Genomic DNA, 25,813 nt, shown 5'->3' with positions numbered 1-25,813 from the left:
GTTTTAATATTCTGTATTCACTTTCCAGTCAGCATTTCACTTGTTAAATTAAAGAAGGCCTACATGACGTCATTCGATCGTACCGCGTAGTATAGTTGGGTAAGGCATAACTAAACATGGTTCCTTGCAAGGAAACTTACTTCGAACGTTATAGGTCCATTATTATCAACTATGTAATAACGGCATTGACAGTCAGTACTAATCTGATATGTAAAGTCACCACAGTAAGGAATTCCCTTTTATGGTTTATACCAAACAACCCTTACAGGGAGTGTAGTGTATGCTCATTGAACCATACTAATGTAGTAACAACCCTTGCAGGGAGTGTAGTGTGTGGTCATCGAACCATAATAATGTAGTAACTTACAGGAAGTGTAGTGTCATTGAACCATACTAATGCAGTGACAACCCTTGCAGGGGGTTAATTTTATATAGTCATTGAACCTTACTAATGTAGTAACAACCCTTACAAGAAGTGTAGTGTGTGGTCATCGAACCATAATAATGTAGTAACAACACTTGCAGGAAGTGTAGTATGTGTCATTGAACCATACTAATGTAGTGACAACCCTTGCAGGGGGTTAATTGTATATTGTCATTGAACCTTACTAATGTAGTAACAACCCTTACAAGAAGTGTAGTGTGTGGTCATCGAACCATACTAAGGTAGTAACAACCCTTTCAGGGGGTTAATTGTATATGGTCATTAAACCTTGCTATTATAGTAACAACCCTTACAGGGAGTGTAGTGTATGGTCATTGAACCATACTAATATAGTAAAACGCCTTACAGGGGGTTAATTGTATATGGTCATTGAACCATACTAATGTAGTAACAACACTTGCAGGAAGTGTAGTATGTGTCATTGAACCATACTAATGTAGTGACAACCCTTGCAGGGGGTTAATTGTATATGGTCATTGAACCTTACTAATGTAGTAACAACCCTTACATGAAGTGTAGTGAGTGGTCATCGAACCATACTAAGGTAGTAACAACCCTTGCAGGGGATTAATTGTATATGGTCATTGAACCATACTAATGTAGTGACAACTCTTACAGGGAGTTGGTCATCGAACCATAATAATGTAGTAACAACACTTGCAGGAAGTGTAGTATGTGTCATTGAACCATACTAATGTAGTGACAACCCTTGCAGGGGGTTAATTGTATATGGTCATTGAACCTTTCTAATGTAGTAACAACCCTTACATGAAGTGTAGTGAGTGGTCATCGAACCATACTAAGGTAGTAACAACCCTTGCAGGGGATTAATTGTATATGGTCATTGAACCATACTAATGTAGTGACAACTCTTACAGGGAGTTGGTCATCGAACCATAATAATGTAGTAACAACACTTACAGGAAGTGTAGTATGTGTCATTGAACCATACTAATGTAGTGACAACCCTTGCAGGGGGTTAATTGTATATGGTCATTGAACCTTACTAATGTAGTAACAACCCTTACATGAAGTGTAGTGAGTGGTCATCGAACCATACTAAGGTAGTGACAACCCTTGCAGGGGGTTAATTGTATATGGTCATTGAACCTTACTAATGTAGTAACAACCCTTACATGAAGTGTAGTGAGTGGTCATCGAACCATACTAAGGTAGTAACAACCCTTGCAGGGGGTTAATTGTATATGGTCATACAACCATACTAATGTAGTGTCAGTGTAGCCTCAAGCCATGCAAGGAGCCAACATTCGCCGTTCTTAAACGAATACGTTACAACCGTGAAATCAAAAAGTTAGAGTTAATTCTGTAAAGGAATAAGTTCTCTTCTATAAACGAATCCTTATTTATCAGGTTACATTTTGTCTAATTGTTTACTTCAGTATTGCAATGAACTCATAAGTGGCCAACCCATTTAGTGTAAATTATAACCGACACGCTTCAATGTGTGTATTTTGCTAAGAAAAGTCACCAAGGTAAAAACCTGACGAAAACCAAACTATCGAACGACTGATCCGCATAGAGACTGTGACCTTCGTCGGGTGTGTATCACTGTTCCCCTCGAAAGGGAACACCTAATTTGTATACGTTTAGGTTTAGTAAATGCTTCAGCATTAAGTCAACTATATATACCGACTTTGTGTATTTGAGAAAATAGTTAACACTGTGACGTTAATTTTAGCCCCAACAACAACAGTTTTGTAACCAGTAAACACATGCTTTTATATCAAAAGAAGTAAATCTACCAACCTTCAACATTAATTAGAGACATGAGGCGTATAATTAAGCAAAGAAATTACCTAACGAGAATATATCCCACATAATTTTAGGTAGCACCTTTATTATCGATATGCAAATTGAACAGTGTCCGATGTTTGTGAATTGATACAGAACGTTGATAACGTGTAATTGTGCATACACGCAAAGGTGTCATAATACCCACTAAGACAACTTGTGCATTATAACATAACAATGCATTCAACTGTTATTCTATATACAACGAATGGTGAACGTTAATTTACAATATACAGGTACTGTTGTTTGTCCATAACGTTTTGTTATTTTCAAAATTTCACTATTAATTTACAGGGTCTGTTTTGTCTCGAGAGAGCTCCCTGCTATAATTAGACAGCTGTCACAGAGAGAGAGCTTCCTGGTATTGCTAGGGAGCGGTCACAGAGAGGGTTACCTAGTATAATTAGGAAGCTGTCGCGGAGGTAACTCCCTGGTATTATAAGGGAGCTGTAACAAACAGAGCTCTCTAGAATTAATATGAGCTGTCAAAAAGAGAGAGCTCCCTGGTATCAGGGAGTTGTTATGGAATTAGAGAGCAGTCACAGAGAGAACTCACTGGTATCAGGGAGTTGTTATGGAACTCCCTGCTGGTATTATTAGGGAGCTATAACAAACCAGGGAGTTGTTATGGAACAAACATAGCTCCCTGGTATTGGTATAATAAGGGGGCTGTCACAGAGAGGTCCTTGGTATAATTAGGGAGCTGTTACAGAGAGGCCCTTGGTATTTTTAGGAAGCTATCACAAACAGAGCTCTCTAGAATAAATATGAGCTGTCAAAAACTCACTGGTATTATTAGGGAGCTATAACAAACATAGCTCCCTGGTATTGGTATAATAAGGGGGCTGTCACAGAGAGGTCCTTGGTATAATTAGGGAGCTGTTACAGAGAGGCCCTTGGTATTTTTAGGAAGCTATCACAAACAGAGCTCTCTAGAATTAATATGAGCTGTCAAAAAGAGAGAGCTCCCTGGTATAATTAGAGAGCAGTCACAGAGAGAACTCACTGGTATTATTAGGGAGCTATAACAAACATAGCTCCCTGGTATTAATATAGTAGCTGTCACAAAGGGTTCTCTTGTATAATTAAGCAGTTGTCACAAAGTGTGCACCCTATTACAAGTAGGGAGTTGTCACGCAGAGAGGTCCTTGGTGTAACACAACCCCCCCCCCCCTCCCCCGTCATTATCAATGTTTAGTTTCTGCTGCGTAGAAGTATAGAAGACGCGAATATAGCATTGTACAGGGTCAAAGTATTAATAGATAACAATATCAGCTGATCAGTGATATGGTTAACTGTTTGTTATGTAAATATCGAGTGATGGTTTCTGGAAGGCTAAATACATACTATGATATAAGTGACTTTTAGTGCGCGATGATTGATGTGATGTTTGAGTTTTACATCAATATTCTCATTTTTGTTGCCGTTTCAAGGGAAATATGAAAATAATTTCACCCCTTTCCCTCTCCCTTGAACGTAACATATCGTTTTGCATTGACTCATGTGTACAGATTGCAGATCACCAAAGTGGTTGTCTGGTTTCAACATTCTTAGTGTAATTGAAGTGGACAATTGTGACACTTTATGTTATATATTTTTGCTATAACGGGTGGAGGATGATAACACCGGATTGTTAGAAATAGCCGAAGAAGGTTCATTACACTTTGTAATCACTTCAGAGTCTTAATCTATATATAGGCAGAGTGGTATTGGAGGTTGGGTGGGGTTGCACAAAGACCCCTGTTAACAAATCTCTCTTTTATAAGATAAATGCAATTTGAAATGTATGAAGAATGAGACTTAACATTATCATTTCATGTTAGATACAATGTGAATGCACGTCATAACACATGAGACTAGATGCATAAAATAGCATACATACTTTACTATATTATTATTACTATGAAGTATAAATAAGTTTTGAAAGTAGACTCGATATTTCATATTAGGAACAAAGTTTAAGACGAAGCGTTTAAACAAAAAGGAAAATTTAATACCTTTATCTACATAGTCATGTAAACTTTGTTATTAACCATGAACAAATTAAAATTCAACCATGACAGTACCAGATATGTAGAAGACAAACATACCTATTGAAATCGAATGATGGCATTGGTAAGAAGGTCCATTACACCCTAGAAATCCCTGCCTAGACAGGGGAGGAGAATGTGATATTTTATTCAGAATTTACATCCGTTCTAGGTATTGTAGTGCGCATGCACGCTACAATATTTGGAAAACTAACCCGCTCCATCATCCGTATCCGCAGGGCTGGTGAATGACAGCTGAACATACACTCTTCATAACAATCTCAAATTCACTGGTTGGCTACGCAGGAAAATATCCAGACCCAGATTTGCAAAGAACTGTTGCGACGAACAGTTAATTCTGCACACCTAAAGAGAAAAAGATCCCATTGAGTAGACTACTTCTTCAAAACAATACGTAAAATTCTCTACTTTGGTTCTTTATTCTCAAATTGAACAAGACAGGTAACAATTGAAAGCATTTGAGATAAAAACATCCTGCAAAAAGTTGCAAGCAACAAATGTTCATAGTATTTATCCTCAACAACTCGGTATTATTTGGTTATTTGCTGCTCGAACAGCTAGCCCATAACGGCATGACATTATATACTACACAGTCATGGTTAGTTTCCACAGCTAGCTCCTCTGAACGTGTTTTGGATGATGATGAACCAGGGCCAGGATATCGACCGAAGATTTATTAATACACCGGAGGGTGTTACATTTGTTTAATGATAGAGTAGTTGTACATTGTATTCGTTAGATTAATGGTGAATCGAGCCTTCGGTGTTAATCACTGTTTGTTTGTAAAATTTCGCTAACTAGGCGAGGAATATAGAAATTGAAGTAGGAAGAATGACGTCATGCGACATATACTGGAGCCACCCATCCAACTGGTGGCGCTTTGCTTGTACGGCAAGAAAATACCGGCGCGTAATACAAGGACTATACGTCTTTAACATAACTAAAGTGATAAAGTTAACATAATTCACTCGAATGGTGATACCGTGTGCAGCATTTGGGTGCCAAAAAAAGTAGCATTGGTCTGTAGTTTCATGGGTAATTCTTAGGAAGCATATAGGTATATAATTACTTTACTATTGTCGTCTGCTCAGCTGCTGTATTGCTATTCACTGGACCCTGGATGTAGTTAGCCTAGGCCCTAGACCGGCTACGGCTGTCCTTTTGGATGCGATATGACTAAAGCTTAATGAAAAAAAAATGTTAACACCTCATTTTACGTAAAACTGTATCCCTAACGATATATCCACATGCCAGAATAACATGGGATGACGATTATGATGTCATGGGTTTATCACTAACAATTTAATACTAGGAAGATAGGCTACTACCCACTGTGCAACATTAAACTGAGAAACTACATGCACAGACTAATATGGAAGTATTACACAAAGGTAGGTGTGTGTGAGAAGGAGGTGGGGAGGACGGAGGAATGCTTTTTCACGACATTTTTCAGGGACAATGATGTCACTATTGAGTGGAGCACTAAATAAAACAAGCAAGGAAAATCTTTGTCATATGCCTCTCAGATACCGGAAATGACCCTTTCCAGATTAAAAGTTGCACAAACACTCCACTAAGAGGTGAGGGAAAACAGTTTCCAAAGTTGGTTCTTAAGTATAGTACTAACCACTCTGGGAGCCATTACATGTCTCTGTTGTGCAAAGTACACCTATACTCTTTCGAAAATAGGGTAAAACCAAATTCAGGACAATTACCCTCCCGGACAATTTCCCCCGGACAATTGGCCCACAGATAATTGTCAATCGGGACCACCTAATTGGCACGATTAAACAACGCTAGATACCAATAAAAACTGTGCGTGTGTACTATATTCTTTTATATTAGCATAACCACCAGGCTCAACTCACCTGAGAAAAAAAATAATCGCTAAGTTAAAGATACGAACAACGAGTATCTCTGTGCGAGATTCTCGTGCATTAGTGATATATTTATTTATTTATTTTATTTTTCTGTTGGTAAACCATGTCTGCCCTGTAGAGAGTGACTTTCGCTTAATTTTTCCACATAAAGATGTGAGATATTGGATAACTTTGGTCTACTTACATAGATATCCACACTAATACTTTTGCAATGTTGTAAAACGTATGAATACCGTTGAATTGAAAAGCTTAAATAGCAAAACGATTGTATTTTAGGAGACAAAGTACCAAAAAACTTGTTTGTTTCGCGTGCATTATGTATACTATAGCTACACTGACACAAGGGTAATATTTTGGGCGTTAATTCAGTAAATTTGCAGTTTGCGCTTGGGCCCATATAAACTGTACTAAACATTTTGACAGGGGGGGGGGGCGCCAAAAGCGAAATTTGCCCCTCACTGCCCCGATCGACAATAATGCCCAATACGCTACTGCAAGGAATTGAAGTTAAACTACTACTTCGCGTTCTCAAAGTACATCACTGAAGCTGCATAAAGAACTAACATACTACAGTATATTAAAGAGTTAATGACAGAAAACATAATCGCGCGTATATGGATTTGACTACTGACCACACTAAATAGAAAATGATATCGTCTCTGCTTAAAGCCTCCATGTTTAGTTCTGATGACTTCACATAGAGGCATATCTAGGTTATGACGTTACAAGTACGTCAATGTGTATATTCAATAAGCTAGTTCGATTTTGGGGGTCATGTTTCTCTCCTCTTGTAATATATGTTGATAGTATAAAACCAATCGTTAATGAGCTTTTACAGAGCCTCAAAATTATCGTTGGCGTCCATTTTGAATTTATGTTAATTGGATATAATATTCAGTGGGGACACAAGAACAATATGAAAAAATTAAATCTCCTGAAGCAGTTTGTTCTAGGTTCACCCCCATTTTTAATGGACTAAGCCTACATAGGCTGTCAATCAATCGTCGAAATTTCCGAGGAGGGGGATTGTCCCGGGGGGGGGGGGGCGATTGTCCGGGTGGAAATTGTCATGGTTGGGAATTGTCCGGAGTAGGAATTCTCCGGGAGGCACTTTTCAGGGTTGGCAATTGTCCTGGTGGGAATTGTCCCGGGAGGAAGGGGTTGTTGGGGGGGGGGGTTATCGTCCGGGAGGATTATTCCAGGGGTGGGGATTTCCGGGAACGCTGTCAAGTATGTATCATATGCCGTTTAGATGACCAGAATGAAACTAAACGGTGCTGTTAGCTCTAGAATATTATTTTGTTATCTGTTTTAGTAAAGGACAATTATTAGGGACAATATATTTGTATCTTGATTGCCCTTTTCAGGTACCTTAAAAAGTTCATCGGGACGCATCTAAAATATGTCCCTCTTTTCCCAGTGAGAACAAAATTACATCTTCGTTATCCATCTTTTTAAAGCCAGAATATTTAATACATTATGGAACTGAAACATCTTATCTTCAATCTAAACAAGATATCTAGTCATATATCGTAATAATGATAATATCAACTAACTATGAAGCAATTATACGATACCACAGGGCAAACTTCTTATGATCTTTATATTTGTTTGTTGTGTAAACAGTGACTGTCAAACAACGGTAGTAAAGTACGTTATAAATTTAGCCTCTGGCACATGATAAGTATAGCGATGACAATAGGCAAGCAAGTTCCTGGTTAGAAAAGTATATGTTAGATGTGAAAAAACATGTTAATATTAATATAGTTATTTTATGTTTAAGAAAGATAGATACGAGAATAAGTATATTCATATTAAGAAGCAACAACACACAACATTAAAAGAACGGGAAGCCCTGTTATTTGAAAATTCCCCTTTTCTCATGTTCTGATATGTAACAAGTGAAACACGTTTCGTTTTCTATATGGAAATTACTGGATTACATCTGTTGCTTTAATAATTTATCATCAAATCACAATGAATGACACGTTACTGATCTAAATTTTACTGTTAGCTGAACTTTGAGCCGAGTTTATCACAGTGTCTTTATACTAAGCCAATGTTTGTCAAGTCAAGTCACAAGTCTTTCGCCCAAGTCAAGCGTAATTGTTGCGGGTCCTGTGAATGAAATGTTTAAGTGAGCTCTTGTTTCAATGCTATGGAGGCAACTCTTTTCTACAAGAGTAGCCATATACACTGGGGAGCAACTGAACTAATATTTTGCCATAATGCAGGGCAGGGGAGGAGCAGAGGGGTAGCTAGGGGAGGGGATAGGGCCTCAAGTATTTGTCTGCCACCCCCAGTAATATACACTGGGCAGCAACTGAACTTCAGTGTATAACAGGTATACTTATACTCTCTCTCTCAGTAGGCAAATGTGACGTTAATACAAAATCATAAGATTTACTTATTCTGTACAGAGACTAAACTTTTACCATAATGGAGGGCATGGAGGAGCAGGAGGGTAGCTACGGGAGGGCAATAGGGCCTCAAATATTTGTCTGCCACCCCTTGAAAAATCAAAACTGGAATGATAGTTATATACATAAAAGTATGAAACATTATTTTCTAGGTTTCCTTTATTCTGTTCTCTGCTGGTTAAGCTGTACCAGGTGGCAGCATCTGCTCAGACTGTTATTACAAAGTACGCAATATAATGTTTCAGGGTATTACGGTGGCTCAGAAGGAACATTGATCACAGAAAATTATGTTAACAAATTCTTGGTCCAATTTACTTTGCTTACCTCGACGTTCAACTATTATTTTCAAAAACAAAAACGATTTTACATATTGACATTTGGTGGTTTCATTTGATTTTTCTTACAGAACAATTTAGACTGATTTCGCAAACTTTCGACGCTTTATAGAAATTGTAACGTTGCTCATGAAGTTTTGACGTTTATCTAGAAATGTCGACACCAGACGTAAACTGAAAATATGAATTTAAGCAAAAATCGATCATTTGATTACCTCGTATTGATTGCTAACAAAGGATCCAGCCGAATGACTCAGCAATATCTTAAAGTACAATCGCAGATGAGTGGAGCTGGTGTCCTCGACACTGAAGAATGTCTTCATCTAACAAGTAAACTAAGGAAGATGTGATAATGTACTCCCCCCCCCCTTCCCCCTTCCCTACAGCCTCCCTCGCTTTGAAACTCCAGGTATTCAGTCATTCGGTACAACGAATACCATCTTTAATTGGGTTATAACTAATTAACGTCTCATGAACACTCCGTCTTCCACGCCACCCAATTCCATGATAATAAACTACTGCGTGTACAGGCTATGCGCTGAATGTTAGGAAAGATAGAACAAACACCGTCTTTAACCATCACGCCACCATCCCCCTCCCAACCCTAGTTATTCCATTTGACTTGAAGACAACCCAGGTGACAATCATCTCCCATTTAAGTGATATACAGCTGTGATATTAAAGAGCACGTGACATGTCTGCATGCAGTGGGACACGTTTTTCATCGTATATCGAGTGAAATGTAGGCTTACTTTGTACTATGGAAATTGTGTACAATTATCGCATATTGTATGTAAATACTACAACAACATCAAACAAACAGACAAGTCGTTCCAGACCTAAGGGAGGGGGGGGGGTGGCTCTTATTTAACTTTTGAATAACATACACTGCACTGTTTTTTGAGACATTTGGGAGCAAAACACTGCTACTTTTTTAAGAAAAAGTCGCCCAGGAAAGAACCTGGGCACGAAAACCAAACTACCGAACGACTGATCCGCTCTGAACCCCAGTGTCCTTGCATCGGGACTGTGACAGTGTGATCATCGTCAGGTGTGAATCACCATTCCCCTCGAAAGGGAACAGATACTACACATGATCTTATCCAAAAGGCCGAGGAGCAAAACACTGTTTGATGATAAAATGTACCGAGATACCAAACTCATAGGTAGCGTGGTTTATATTTTAATTCTAACCAATACTTTACATACGGATTAGTTGTACACAGTGGCGTCACCAGACTTTTCAGTCTGGGGGCACAGGGGGGGCACCAGCATTTGATGGGGGGTGCCCCTCCTGGCAAGGCGGAACGGGAAAATTATTGGAGGGGGGCTAATGTGTAGAGACTATCTAAGCGGAGCGCCACCATCGGTTGGCGCGGAGCGTACAAGAAAATTTTGCGTTTTTCAAACCATTTGGAATCGGCACTTCCCGAGTGTTTTATGCTGCGAATACCTAGCCCTAAACTATAGGTCTCAAGCCTGCAATTTCTCAGATTGCACGTACAAGTCTGTAACAACATAGAAATTTGTATATTCGATGGTGTTTTAAGAGAGTAGCTATTACTCGTAGTTTACTCGCAAAGACGTTTTTGAGTGTAGTAAGGGGATGTTGGAGAACTGGCTGAAATGAAGCAAGTCATTGGCCTAAGACGAAGTTATGTTGCGCTTACCGGTACTCACACTCACTGCTTCCACTTTTCAAGGGACGTGAAGACGCGGTTGGGGTGACAATGTGGTCTATAGCCAGGGGACGGGCCGAGGGTCCCCCCAGCATTTACTAAAATTATTACACCTATATAGTATACGTGTGCATCGGACAGATCGACAAGTATGCATTGAAAAATGGGCAGATCCACGTTTCGGAGCCTTGGTAAATATTGGGGGGGGGCTTATCGTGCATTTGCCCCCTCAATTTTTTCATTGTCTTGTCCTTCTTGTCCTTCTCGTTTTCTCCCATTATCTATTAAGATGTAATAGGTTCCAGCATCGTTATTGGCTCCTATCAGGGATCTCACCATGCAATCCAAAGTTTGATCACACATCGAGTATGGGTCGTATGCAGGTGTGAACATTCGCCATTTGTTCCTACAAGCATCTGACCTCAAATGACCTCTGCACCCCCTACACAACAGGGTTAATATATGGGTCCACAAATATAGGCAAGTATGGTGCCTGCGGACCCTCACATTCTCACATTTCGTCAGCTCCTAACCTGTCAACCTCAGACCAAGGCAACATATTGCAGTACCCTCCCTTCTCACAGTCATGTAGCTCGCGAAGCGGGCGTGTATATCCGCTGGTATGGCGTGAGTACTGACACATTCAATGTAAATATCGACACATGTTGTGATGGCGCAGGTTACGACTTCGATTCCCGACGTTCAAGGATAAACTTTTTCATTTTTTCGCAGCTCATTTGAAGAAAATACGAATTACTGTGCTTCTTTGTCCTTATGAAAAACCAACTCAGATGATGGGAGTTGAATATAACAAAATATATATATAATTTTTTACCAATCCAAATCTCAGATGGGGGGCACTCGGTTTTCCAGGGGGGGGGGGGGGGGGGGGGGCACGTGCCCCCTGGCCCCCCTTGGCGACGCCACTGGTGTTACACCTATATGACCTACTGACCACCCACCCCCCTTGTAAACATTTCAGCAGACGCTCTTGCTTTGACCTCCTGGTAGGGGGCCCGGGCCCCAGGATCATCGTTACGCCACTGGTAGGGCAATGCACAATAAACAGATAAAAATTATTTATTTCAGTCTCATTTCAACTATTCGAATTTGTAAAGCAAACAGCAGATATCACACCATATCAGTGAGCATGAAAAGGATGAACAGCCTCCAAACTGTCTGTTTGTGTAGTGTTCGGTTTCGGAAATATCTGTTATTTTTCCTTCAACCAAGTTTTATAGTAGCCGTTATAAGAGGGGTTTTCATATTTGTACACCAATAAATTAACTGTGTCTGAATTTTTCAAAAATTCCCTGACCAACATTCTTCATCATACTTTCCTCTACTCGTGCAATTTTGACTGGTCGGTTAGGGGTTGAAGGAGGTTTTTCTATATCGGTTGTCCAATAGATGAAATTTTTTGCAACATTATGGGTATGTTTTGAAGTGAATTTATTCACGAGAATTGTCAAATTTCAAATTCTGAACAAATAATGGGCTTAAAATCTTGAGAAAAAAAAACTATTGGGAAATTCTTGGTTCTCAGGCAAAAGTGTACATCTGGTTGGTCCTTTTTAATCCCGAGAAGTGCCATTTCCGGTGATCTGGGGGTATCAAAACCATAAATTTTCTCGTATGACGCTGCGCGCCAACCGATGGTGGCACTCCGCTTAGATAGTAATTCGCGCCCCCGGGTTAGAAAATCCTGGATACGCCCCTGAATACTAGTAACACTCATCTGGGCATGTCTTCGTATGCAAGCTTACTTCACATCACGAGAATATCCTCGCTGTTCGCGAGTCAGGAGAGGAATTAAAATAAATCGAAGCAGATAAAGCAAGATAAAGGTGCTCATTTATACATTGTGTACCTCTGTTTCATGCTGAGACCAAGTCATGAAATATTGCATATCATAACAAACACCTCAATCGTGTCTCCGCTCTTAATTATATTAATGTAATGCTTTAATCTCTCATTTGCAAATCCTCCCAACTTCTTGTATAATTTCAACATTCCTAGTGGACAAAACTCACATCTCATTTTAACCCCCCCCCCCTCCCCCCTAAACGGTAGAGGATGGTAACACCGGATTGTTAGATAATACTGCTTTGAGATGTGACAGACTCGAGTTTTGCGAACATATTGTTTCACTAATCAGTTATTACTACAAATTAACAGCAGACAGTGTTAGTTTACCACTATATAGGCGTAGGAGATAAAGCTACAAACACAACCAGCTGCTTTAAGCTAAAATAGAAAATGCTCTGTTCAGGAGCGTCAATCCGAATTGAGAGTTGGGTGGGGAGGGGGGCATAAATAAGGGTACATGAATAAAACTGAAGGAGTCGGCGAGCAAAGCCTTTTGGGGTGGGGTCCAGGGGCGAATCCCCGCCAGGGTCCAGGGTCGGAATCTACAAATCTTCAGGTTTACTTCTGTTTGGTGCCTGAATTGATAAGTCATTCATAAATGTATTTAATAAAAGTCACATTTGACAAGATTAGACTTGAATTAAAAAGACTTATATATTTCACCTCCTGATGTAACTTATGGCATTAATCATGATTATTCAGATTGAAACTTAACCCAAAAGGAAGCATCTAAACTTTGCACACAAGAATATCTTGTTATCCAGACATCTACAACATGCACACATATAGTATTATAAGTACATTTGAAAAGCACTATTTGGTATTTAGGCACATTCACTTTATCGGAAACAACAAATCATAAAAGTAAAGATAAACATCAGGGCCGTAGCCTGGGTAGAATTCCTAGCAGCAGTTAAGGAACATCGGGAAAAAATGTATCCTCCAAATGTTACATAGCGATGCTTTGATGTGCGGATATACGGTACCAGGTGCTTTTTCAAGAAATTTGAGTGGGTTGGTCATTTCCAAAAAGGGACCGTCATGACACTATCTAAGGACCTACTGCAGGTAGGGGAGGGGAAATGAGCTGAGTGAGTGGACCGTGTATTCTTAGTAAAACATTGTGTCACTAATATAGGGGATAACAGTGAAACATACGTAATAAGTATATTTATGAACCGTAGTTTCACGTAAGACTGCAGGTTAAATCTTTGGAGCTCTCTACCTTCATTGTTATTCTAATCCCCCTATGCTCCCAGCCCGCCCCCCCCCCCTCTGAAAACCACCAGAAACAGTAGTCGCATCAGAGATCTTGCATATACCTGATGAGCAGTTAAAGTAAACCTTATGTTACTTGACCGCCATTCCTACAATACGTGCCTAGAATCTCAGAGTTTGCACACTACAGACTAATTAAATCAGAAGAAATGATATGAACATTTATCGTAGGCCTACTTTCATTTAGAAAGTGTAAATCTCAAAGGGCAGCTACCCATGCGCAGGCTACGGCCCTGAATACTAAACTACTGCGTGTAAAGAGCAATGCACTGACCCTGTTAGGAAAGATAAAAAAAATTCCGTTTATAACCATCGTCCCCTCCATCCCCCAAACCCCTTCCATCTCCTCAACCCCCTCTATCTCCCCAACCCCACCATATCTCTCAAACCCCTCCATCTCCCCAACCCACTCCATCTCCTAAACCCCTCCATCTCCCTCAAACCCCTCCTACCCCACAAGACCCCTCCATCCCCACCTCATTCATCTCCCCAACCCCTTCCATCTCCCTCACACCCCTCCATCCCCCACCCTCTCCAACTCCCCAACCCCCTCCATCTCCCTCACACCCCTCCATCCCCCCACCCTCTCCAACTCCCCAACCCCTCCATCCCCACCCTCTCCAACTCCCCAACCCGCTCCATCTCCCTCACACCCCTCCATCCCCCCACCCTCTCCAACTCCCTAACCCGCTCCATCAAACCCCTCCATCTCCCTCACACCCCACAATCCCCCACCCTCTCCAACTCCCCAACCCGCTCCATCTCCCTCACACCCCTCCATCCCCCACCCTCTCCAACTCCCCAACCCCTCCCTCAAACCCCTCCATCTCCCTCCATCCCCACCCTCTCAAACCCCTCCCTCAAACCCCTCCATCTCCCTCCATCCCCACCCTCTCCAACTCCCCAACCCTCTCAATCTCCCTCACACCCCTCCATCCCCCACCCTCTCCAACGCCCTAACCCGCTCCATCTCCATCAAACCCATTCATCTTCCCTCCATCCCCACCCTCTCCAACTCCCCAACCCCTCCATCTCCCTCCATCCCCACCCTCTCCAACTTCCCAACCCGCTCCATCTCCCTCACACCCCTCCATTCCCCACCCTCTCCAACTCCCCAACCCCTCCCTCAAACCCCTCCATCTCCCTCCATCCCCACCCTCTCCAACCCCCTCCATCAAACCCCTACATCTCCATCAAACCCCTCCATCTCCCTCAAACCCCTCCATCCCCACCCTCTCCAACTCCCCAACCCGTTCAATCTCCCTCACACCACTCCATCCCCCACCCTCTCCAACTCCCCAACCCCTCCCTCAAACCCCTCCATCTCCCTCCATCCCCACCCTCTCCAACTTCCCAACCCGCTCAATCTCCCTCACACCCCTCCATTCCCCACCCTCTCCAACTCCCCAACCCCCTCCATCAAACCCCTCCATCTCCATGAAACCCCTCCCTCTCCCTCAAACCCCTCCATCCCCACCCTCTCCAACTCCCCAACCCGCTCCATCTCCCTCACACCACTCCATCCCCCACCCTCTCCAACTCCCCAACCCCTCCCTCAAACCCCTCCATCTCCCTCCATCCCCACCCTCTCCAACTCCCCAACCCCCTCCATCTCCATCAAACCCCTACATCTCCATCAAACCTCTCCATCTCCCTCAAACCCCTCCATCCCCCACCCTCTCCATCCCCACCCTTTCCATCCCCACCCTCTCCATCTCCCCTCTCTTTCTCCACTCCTCTAACAATTTATTATATTATACGTAAAGTATAATTATACAAGTATAAATGAACAACGGAAAACTTTCTGGGAATAATAAACAAGAAAAGAGGAATTAAAGTTCAACAGTAAACACAATAATCAGCATCTCATGAATAATCATCAACCATATACATAAACATGAGAGGGTTTTATTACATCATTAGCCTTAACTAACCATCATTGGAATTCATTACATTCTTATTAATTAGGTGTAACATTACCTTTCAAGCTAATGTTCGGTCCACATAGAGGCGAACATGAATTATGAATGGTTGGGCCTACATCATGGAGAGAAGCGAAGTATACAGTCTCTGGCCTTATACACCATATGAAAGTATGTTAAAATATTTATCACTCAGCAGCTTGAGGAAGTATTGTTTATAACACAACCTCCATTCTTTCTATTTATAACGAAGACCAACATTGTACTACAGCAGTATTGATAGAATAAAAAATATGACCATATATAGTAATCAAGAAACATGAACGTGGAATGTGACCAGAAAAGAACATAGAACAGAATAAACAGATACATAGAATATATAATAATATATGTAGGGTTAACAGAAATAAATGGCTAAGATTCAACGCATAAGAATTCTCTTAAGTTTGTAAAGTGATGCCGGTCTGGTGTATGGCAAGCATCAGAGAGCTTCAGTTACAATAATATTTAAGGATTGTTTCACAAGAGTAATCTTGTGGATTGGACAGCAACTGAACAGGTTCTGCTACTCCTCTCTCTCTCGACACTGAAAACATAACATAAATTAATGTTAAAACATGGCACAACAATATTGTGACTGACCACAGCTTACTTAAAGTTTGTGGACAGCAATTAGAATCCTTAGATAGACGTATGGCAACATATATTTATTTATTAGAAATGATAGCCTGCATATTTAAAGCTATGGGTATCCGATGAATGTCAAATTGCTGCCTACTCTACACAATGTTTGTCACATATGAACTCACTACATGTATAACACAGTTCTATGTAACTGATTGATCTCAACAAGAGTATTTCATTTTTGAAATTTGGAATTCAGCATTCAACAATTTAGTCCTGGGTACCCAACAAACTGTGACTTTCTATGTACCTGCATGGTAACTCAACATGCTGATAATAAGTTGGGGTTGATTTGTTACAGCGTGCCAGAAAATATTGGGAGTAACCCACAGGTGGCAATGCACATATAACTTCAAAGACTTGATACTTCATAGTTTCTCAATTTCAAACACATCCCTGATCAGACCAAGGTACATACTACAAAAACTTAGCTTGCTTGGAATGTCGGCAATCTTTGTTTTCTACAGAAGTAGAAGTTTTCTTATGAACTGTTAATTTAGGTATCTATTAGTAGCTGTCCCCACTTTAGAGAAATCTTCAATCCACCACTGCATACTACAATATAGTAGTTATGTTTAGTCAAGTTTGTTAGCTCTACACAATTAAACAAGTGGAATCTTAGAAATGTCATTTGATGTTATTTATAGTGCTAATTAGGCAAGCTGTCTTCACCTACATATAGCCTGTAGATTTCATCAAAGGAGCCCAACACAGCCCATTACCATTTCACAAACTGACTCTTGAGAAGTAGTATGTAAAGTCTCACCAGACTCACATCCACAAAGGAAGTTATGTCAGCAGTGATGTGTTCCTACTTGACTTTTTCTTTCACTTTCTTGGAGGAAATGCACAGAAGAAATGTTGAAAACCGTATCACCTGGAGGTTAAAGAGAAAATACACAATAACTCAACTTTCCATTCACTAGATTTATCAAGGTGAAAATTCATCAGGTCTGTGATCATTTTTGTAACATACATCAACATCTTCCCTTGTGTCTTATTAATAAGTATATATGAATAGTATAGAGCTGTAATCTCAGGGCAGCAAATATATTGTTTTTAGGAATATGTTTTGCATCTGATGTAAGCAATTACAACACTTGTAGTGGTAACTGATCAACTCCATGTTACCTCCCAAGAATTGTGTAGCCCCCCACCCCCCCTCCCCCCGATAAAAGACATCTTTTGACAATTGCTGGAAATTTTCTACCAGATTTGTGAGCTATCTTCCATAATATTGCAACAGAAAATAAATGTAGAAAGCACATGTGCTGGAGTTTCCTGGAATTATCTCTTAAATGGCCAGTATTATAACTGAAGTGCAAATAATGTACATCTTATACAGAACACATTAAGAGAATCCTTCAACACTGTTGACCAATGGCTAAGAATGGAATTCTGAATTACTTTGGTTTTTACTCTGAGGACATGCATATGGTCCAGAAGCTACATGCATGTCTTGTATTACTGACTGACAACAACATATCCACACATTACAGTAAACCCACTAAAGACTTCCATTTGTAATCCCTTAGTATATAGCTCATTGACAAATGACATAAAACCTAGATTATCTTCAGATTTAAATTTGACATCAATTTTATTGGGTTTTAGATGTACTGAGAGGGGAAGGGTAGGAAAGGTAAGGATGGAAACAGAGATTTTATGGTTCCTGTTAGTCATTCTACATGGTTCTAACCTACTGTGGGTATGGTTCTAACTTAGTGTGTGTATGGGTCTCATTTTGTGTGCAGTGACTCTATTTAATTGTTAGGGCACATGCACTTATGAATTAAATTGATTGTTTATGAGCCTGCCATACATTTTACTGGATATTATTTGCGGCAATTAGGCTGACAATCCAGAGGAGTCTGGCTGCGCTGTTAAGACTGATTACTACCATTACCTGCCATCCAACACTATGACACACTGATAAATTAGAAGGGATCAAGTCATCTGAATATTTTGTTCCTTAATTTATGATGGCTACACAAAACAAAAAATGGACCCAGTATACTAAACACATACACCTCTTTGTGTACTTTTACACAATGGTAAGCAATACAATGTATGACATGTATTGCCTAATATATGGTGTATGTATGTTAGACTGAAGCCATTATCTTCTTCCCTAGGCCCTTAGGGAGTTTGCTGATCAAGCAAGATTCAAAACAATTACTGTTCCACCAGGATTAGGCAGTAACAAAATCACTTTCTACTTCAGAATCAAATCTAATTATAACTACAACCCAGCTTACCAGTCCTGCTATACACTAATTATACACTAATCATTACCATCAGCATATTGTAAGCCATTCTGTGCAAGATCCACATCATGTGACCCCCAAAGATCGTCTCAAGAAAGATTAATCCACATTTACCTAATGAGGAGATAAAGACAAAGACAATAAGAATCATATCTGAACTAGATGTTTTAATGCAAACGATAAAATCCCTTGTTTTTGAGTTTGCCTTTTTAATATTTACTCAACAGTTATTCCATTGCTCACAGATATACAAGCTTATGCTAAAATGACTCAATAATTGCAAGTTCATTCATTTTATTGCAAGGCGCTTTCATTTTAAAGTTGAATAATTTTTGGAAATTTATCCATAAAGAAAACAAAAGGCAAAACTTGGTAACATGTTTGCAATCCTATGGTTTAGACTAATTTGGTCAGCACACTTTCTAATTGACCACTTTTAACGTTGTTTGGTGCAGCAGGCCAATAAAGTTGTTCCCAAATTTCTAACTCTATTACTTTGAAGTCAAGCAAAGTTAGGCAATATTACTGGTCTAGATTGCTTTTTTTTTTCAAACTATCTGTATACCAGTGTGAAGCAAAGGCTGCTCTATTACATAAATGTTAGTGTTTTTGCTTTCACAACTTTCCAAGTAACTTAATTTCCAACTTTGCCAATATGCAGCAACATGATGCACCCCCCACCCCCCCCCCACCCAAACACACTCTTATAACAGAAAAACTGAATTACACAATAACTTTAAGAACAGAAAAATAATACAAATGCATTAAAGATTTCAGATGACATAACATGCTGAATCCTAAAAGAACTTGTCATATTGTGTTGTATGATCTTCTGTGATAGAATCATAAACTGTTGCTAGTCATAGTGCAATACTCCATACCTATCATCATCCTTGACAACTATTTAATATGATGGGATGGGTGGACCTTGCCATAAATTACACAATATCCACTCAACCTGGAGACGTGACAATAGGAAGCCTTTATTAGCATTATATGCTCACACAGGAATGAAACTGTTACATTATGAAACAATGTGTGTCTAATGACCATTAAAATTGGTCAGATTTGAAAGATTAGAGATGTACTTCGCATCAGAATGTCATCCTCTTGAAACCTACAATTATGATACAATTTGTAGAGATGATGCTACAATTAGAGAAGCACTGAACAAAAGAGGTCTCACAGAATCCCTAAGACACAACTTTTAGCAGTGTTCTAACTAGATTGTTCATATTTTAGGTCTTGTTTGGCAGTGATTGGGGGTTGGGGGGGGGGGGGTCCTGGATGATAGACTTTTCGGTGGGGAAATTTCCCTTGAGGGATCATCTGATATGTCATGGAGTAAATATATCCAATTAAAAACTTGCATTCTCATGGAGAAAGGGGATGGGTGGGAGGTGTAAGAATCAGGTGGTGGACCATACAATCATTACCCTGATAATGTAAACTGTACGCATGTCTTCAAAGAGCTGTAATCCGGATATGAAACTGGTAAATCCCTAAACAGGCTGATCTCAGGACTGAATAATTCCAGTTTACCTGATGATGAGAAAAAACAAAATACATTTGGTCATCACTTATAATGTTATTATTCATGTAAATTGTCATCACCCGGTCTGCAAGTAGCTGCATTCTATCATGTAACATTGTCAAACACAGAACACAGCTATTATAAACATAAGGTATGCTACTGTAGTTTCAAAATAAATTACTCAGTTATTATTATAATAACAATGTAAAGAAACTAAAGCAACTAGAATACAAACCTATTGACTGTACAAGATGTGTTCAAGGTCTCATAATGCTCCCCACAGTGTATATACAGCTCACCTAAAACCAAACTAATTGAAATATAAAGAAACATTAATTTGAAATTGAGACAAGCATTGAATCTTCAATACAAACTTTAAGCAATACCACTAGCAATCCAGTCTGGTTTATATTCAATTGAGAAACACAAGTAATAACAATGTAACCCTGAAATAGAATGGAGCCTGAAGAAAACATGATGACCGTTTCGGTCACATAATTTAGGAACCATTGGTTCACTGTACTGTCTAGAGGTTGATGAATTTGTAGGATTTATGAAATGATGACATTGTACTATAACTGATGAGTTAAAGTACATATTTTTCTATCTGCAGACTTTGACATATACTGTTATTTCATAAAGTGTTGTTCGGTGCAGTCCTGTTGTGAGAGGGTGAGGGTTGGGTGGAGGATACAGTTGTACGTCAGCTAAGTGCCCAGTGAAATATGTGATAAAGAATGATATACTTTTAACTTTGGATAAACAAAGACCTAAAAAAAGTGGATCTGGTGACACAACTGTGCATGGAACTGTGCCTGGCTCTCTATGTTACTGGTTTTGTGTACACCTTATTTGAATGATGCTTCTTTAGCCTCACAAGATGTGATTGTGAATCTTAGAACTGGTGTGCGACAGTTTATCAGGAGTTTGGCTAAAAATAACAAAGAAGAAAAGGAGATCTACAAACCCAACCATAATCTTCAGCTGATATGATAGACATCTTTGAGATGAATATCAAAGGTGGAGTTGATTTGCATTCTACTGTCCAATTTTATAGTTCAAATCATATTTCCAATATTTAAGCAAATGCTAAAAACAGTAATCTCTACTGTACTACAGTCAATAAATATCATAACAAACATAACACATTAAATTTCAAGATTATATCCATAGTTGTGTGACCTTTGTGTGATATACCTAAATTAATCAAGGTGTTCTTGTTTTGTTTGATGGAGTGTTCATTACAAATACTTCTAACACAAAGCTCAGCAATACAGACTGAGTTGACTTCTTTATATCTAAAATGGTATTTCAAGTTTTTTTATTTTAATCTGAAGAAAATAAGTACCTAAACAGAAGACATATTTGTAGGTAACCCAAGCTACTTTCATATAAACCAACAAGTTGTCTTCCAGTTTTACCATTCTGGGAGTGTCAGGAGTTCTAGAAGACTTTATTCATATGAGTCTAAAAGGCAAGTTTTATTTCAGTTTGGCAATGGTAAAATGTACCAGAGGGTGTTGAGGTAGCTATTGTGTCATACTGTAGCAAGGTCATTACAAACATACCAAGTACTGGATTAATCCAGCAAGAATCCGATCGTTTTAATGTCCTTACTAGGGCGTAATTCTGTCAGTTGTATTTTGAGAAGATGAGTTAAAACTTTATATACATTATTTTAGTGAGAGTGAATGGGGATAAAAGAGTATTCCTCGATCTGCGACGCTATCCATAAAATCTACCACACATCTTTGAAACGTTATCAATACTGTTCAACACTTACCATTAATGTGATTACCATCACATGGAGGAAATATCAGATGATGAACCATTCATTGTCCTTGTCAGCACAGTATGAACGTGACTTCCATCGACAACTGGTAACTACAGGTAGAATAGGTGATGCCCTAATAGCTCGCTTCATATTTAACCTAATGAAGAGAAAAGAAAGTGATGTGAATGAGATTTGAGTCCTAATTATAGGAGACATTGAGAATGTCAATCAGCAATAGATACGTGAATGTCTCTGGCTAACTACCCTGTATACATGAACAATCACAGAGAAAAAAATACAGAGGAAGGAGTACACTTCAGTTTCCAATAACCAGGTATTAAGTGTAAAAACAATTAGCCAGTTAAGCATCAAACTTGAACCGGATTGTCCGTTGTTTAGTGGAAGTGGCATATAAAGGTGTGGTGCAGTGATATAAATGAGCTCCCAAAGGAGAGTCCAACCTCACACAAACCCAACCATGCATGGTTTGGGCCTGACTGAGAAATGTGTGAGATTTCGCACCACTCTTTCGTATTGAGGACAGAATGTCTTTTGAATTTCCACTCATTAGGAGATACTGTAATTGTATCTAATTTAGTGTGTCTGCTTTTGTGGATGTGTTTTCATATTATTTTTCTTTATTTAATGGCACCAGGCCCCTGGAGACTGCATTGGCTATATTGACCTAGTTACACCACTCTCGGGGGGGGGTCTCTTTCTAGATTTTAGATCACCAAAGGTTTATAAAGTACCTTGTTCAGCTGGTCAATAGCCATACAATATGGTCAGTTCTTTCTACAAATTTGGCAGATGAAGACACTTATAACCTCAAAATTTTGAGTTAAAAGTTTTGAGAGATGAAAAAGTCAAAATTTTGACTTTGGGGTGAAAATCTTGAGATAAAAATTCCAAATATTGAGAAAGCAAATTCAAAATTTTGAAATTTGGGGACACTTATATATTTTTTTCAAGCCACCATACTTATTCGCCGAAATAAGATCAGTTTTGAGACCAATTAGATTTCTTAAATCCAACTGCAGTGACTGGCTCAGCAATGTTTAAAAATTAAACAAGCATAAGTGACAATTCTTTATTCACAGCTGTACATTCTCAGATTAGTAGGAAGTATTTCCAATTGTGTTTATAGTGTTTATAGTGGCTGGACTTACAAGGGTACTGCAAAGCTCTCCAAATCTTCAATACAGTATTTTCACATACTGTAGTTTCTGGAATCTGCATTTTGAGCACATGAGGACATGTCAGTAATAGAAATACTTAATGTGATTTTACTCTGTGGAATATATAGCTGAGCCCTGGCCGGGTGCTGGGGGCTTCAGAAGAGCTCTGTAACATCTCTTCTACTTCATGTCCTCTTGTACTAAGTATAAAGCATGTAAATACATGTTAGAGAGAAAAATGTAATTTCTATGAAGTATAAATCTAAGCCCTGGTGGGAGTCCCTGGGGACTTTAGCTGCTCAAGGCATTTTCACTTTTCAGATATTTAATGTTCTCTGATAGTGATTTTTCAGACCAAGTGGAGCCTATGGGGGAGGGGGGGGGGCAAGTGCTCACCACCCTAATAGATGCCAGTGCTTGTATATGTTTGAATATGTTTATGTTAAACGGTAGTTAGCTCTCAAATATGCAAGGAAGACATGTTATCATGACATGATATTGATAAAGAGTGGCAGGGGAATTTAAATTCCTTAACCATGCTTGCTAGCCAGCAGTTTGGTGAATCAAGTCATGTGCAACAAACCAGATTTACTTCATTCTTACCATTCCTATGGAACTCTGTGCATCAAGAAGTGTAGGATACTGGAAGAAGCTTGATAGGTTCATAGGTCCTGATCTCCTCTATCCAGTACAGTCTGTCTTCATATTCACTAGAGGGTTTCTTCCTACGGTTGAATTATTACATCATGGAGCCGTCAGACTGAGCCTCAGTGACTTCTAAATCAAAAGTGAAACACTAAACATGAAATCAAATTAGTTATTCAGATATTTTTAGATTTCAGAAACAAAAGTATACTCACTTACAACGAAAAACCCATGGTAGCAGTTCCACTTTGATCCAATCATTGATCATTTTAATTTAGTGATTATACAGTATTAGTGTTTGATTTCTGAAGCTTTTTGAAAGTTCTTAGGAACTTTTGCATTCAGATAGCAACGTGACACTACAGCAGTCTTTGTGGGCAATCAACTTTACATGTTAGTTGTAAAAGACCCCTACATGCTAGCTATAAAGACCCCTTTACTTTCAGTTAGTAAATTATATAAAAGTGCATATTTGATTTGTGATATTGAAGCTAAAGATACGTCAATAGGAACTGAGCATTACTGTACCAGCACAAACCCTGGAAATTCTGGATATGTTCCAATAATGGGTTGTCTTTGACCAGCAAGGGCGGTGTAAAGCATTGCAGTATTATGGGTGACAAACTACAATAATGTTTGTATATGATATGGGATATTGAATCTCAATCTCTGGAAAACCTTGCACTTCATTTGACCTTTACTCACTGGCAGGTTAGTACTTAAATCTACAATATACCAGGAGAGGAAACAACTCCAGAGTACTTTAAGAGTAGGTTTTAATGACTACATAGTTTGAATAAAACCTTTCAGATACAGTAGTTGGATGATCTCGCAAATGTAGAACACTTCTTCAATAAACTAATGTGATCAGTATTCTGAGGGAGGAAACCCTCTCCTTCAACTTGCAACCAACTAACAGGCTAGCATCACCATATTTCAGCTAGTCCTACATTGTGCTGATCCTAGGACATGCTTTATGCTGGCATTGCGGACTTTTGAATGTTGTCATTAAAACCATTGGACTAGGCCACCGTTAGGCTGCACTTTTCTTATATGACTAAAGAAGAAGTAGGCCTAAGCCATAACTTCAACGTTATGATGTCCCTGTCTTTGTAGGTACATAGCCTAACAATATGAAAGGAAAACAAGACATACGTGGGATTTCTTCTATGACAATTGCAATATACTTAGTCTGTTTCTTTCAGTATCACCATCTGAAATATATTGCAATATCTTCATATTAGTAAGCCAGTGCTGTAGCTTCAGGGAATCACGTTAAACAAACAGTGAAGTACAACCATACAACCGTTCTTCAAACGCTGCTTTACACTGTGTCGTTGGTTTGTTTAGATTTTGAAGATGAGACTTGTTCAAGTCGTTTCATTGGCCACGAGGGAAATACCCCTCTTTTTCATATAAATGATCAATCTTAGTAGTAGTAGTAGTAAGTTGAGCCTCGTCTATCCGACATGCTCAGTGATTAACCTCCGCCACGTATCACGATCTTGCGCAAGGTTTATTGCTTCTTCGAAATTGTTAATATTAATGTCCTTGAATTGCGATTTTATTTTTCCAAGCAATGTAGTCACGGGCCTTCCAATTGGTTTAGCAGTATGTATCAGTGCTTCTCTTAAAGCAACCTTTGCTGGAGCGTCCTCTTGGAGTCTTGCTACATGACCGAAAAATCTCAATCTTCTATGTGCGACTATCAATGACCAAGGTGTTTGGTTGGTTTCGTTGTAGAGCTCATCATTTGATAACCAATTATTATTGGTCCATCTAATGTTGAGAATATTTCGAAGTAGTCTCCTTTGAAAAGTGTCAATTTTGCGATCAAGATCCTTCGTTGTGCCCCACAGTTCGCAATTGTACAAAAAAAAAAATACACTTTAATAAAGTCTCAAAGATCCTAAGCTTAATTTTCCGGCTTATGTTTTTGCTTTTAAAAATGCTTGGCAATCTTCCAATTCAAATAATAGCAATCAGTGGCGTAGCTACGGGGGGCGTGGGGGGCGACAGCCCCCATGAAAGCTCGTCGCC

General features: G+C 39.4%; 1 protein-coding gene across 3 annotated transcripts in view; it reads left to right on the top strand.

Annotated features, from left to right (window-relative positions):
• Window positions 1-25,813, top strand: part of LOC139969974 (uncharacterized) — a 92,281-nt gene that overhangs the window by 8,537 nt on the left and 57,931 nt on the right. The window lies entirely within an intron of this gene.

The sequence above is a fragment of the Apostichopus japonicus genome, chromosome 7 (assembly GCF_037975245.1).
Source record: "Apostichopus japonicus isolate 1M-3 chromosome 7, ASM3797524v1, whole genome shotgun sequence".
In the NCBI taxonomy this organism is placed as follows: Eukaryota; Metazoa; Echinodermata; class Holothuroidea; order Aspidochirotida; family Stichopodidae; genus Apostichopus; species Apostichopus japonicus.
The sequence above is the reverse complement of the archived record's forward strand: the minus strand, read 5'-3'. Positions and strand labels throughout refer to the sequence as shown.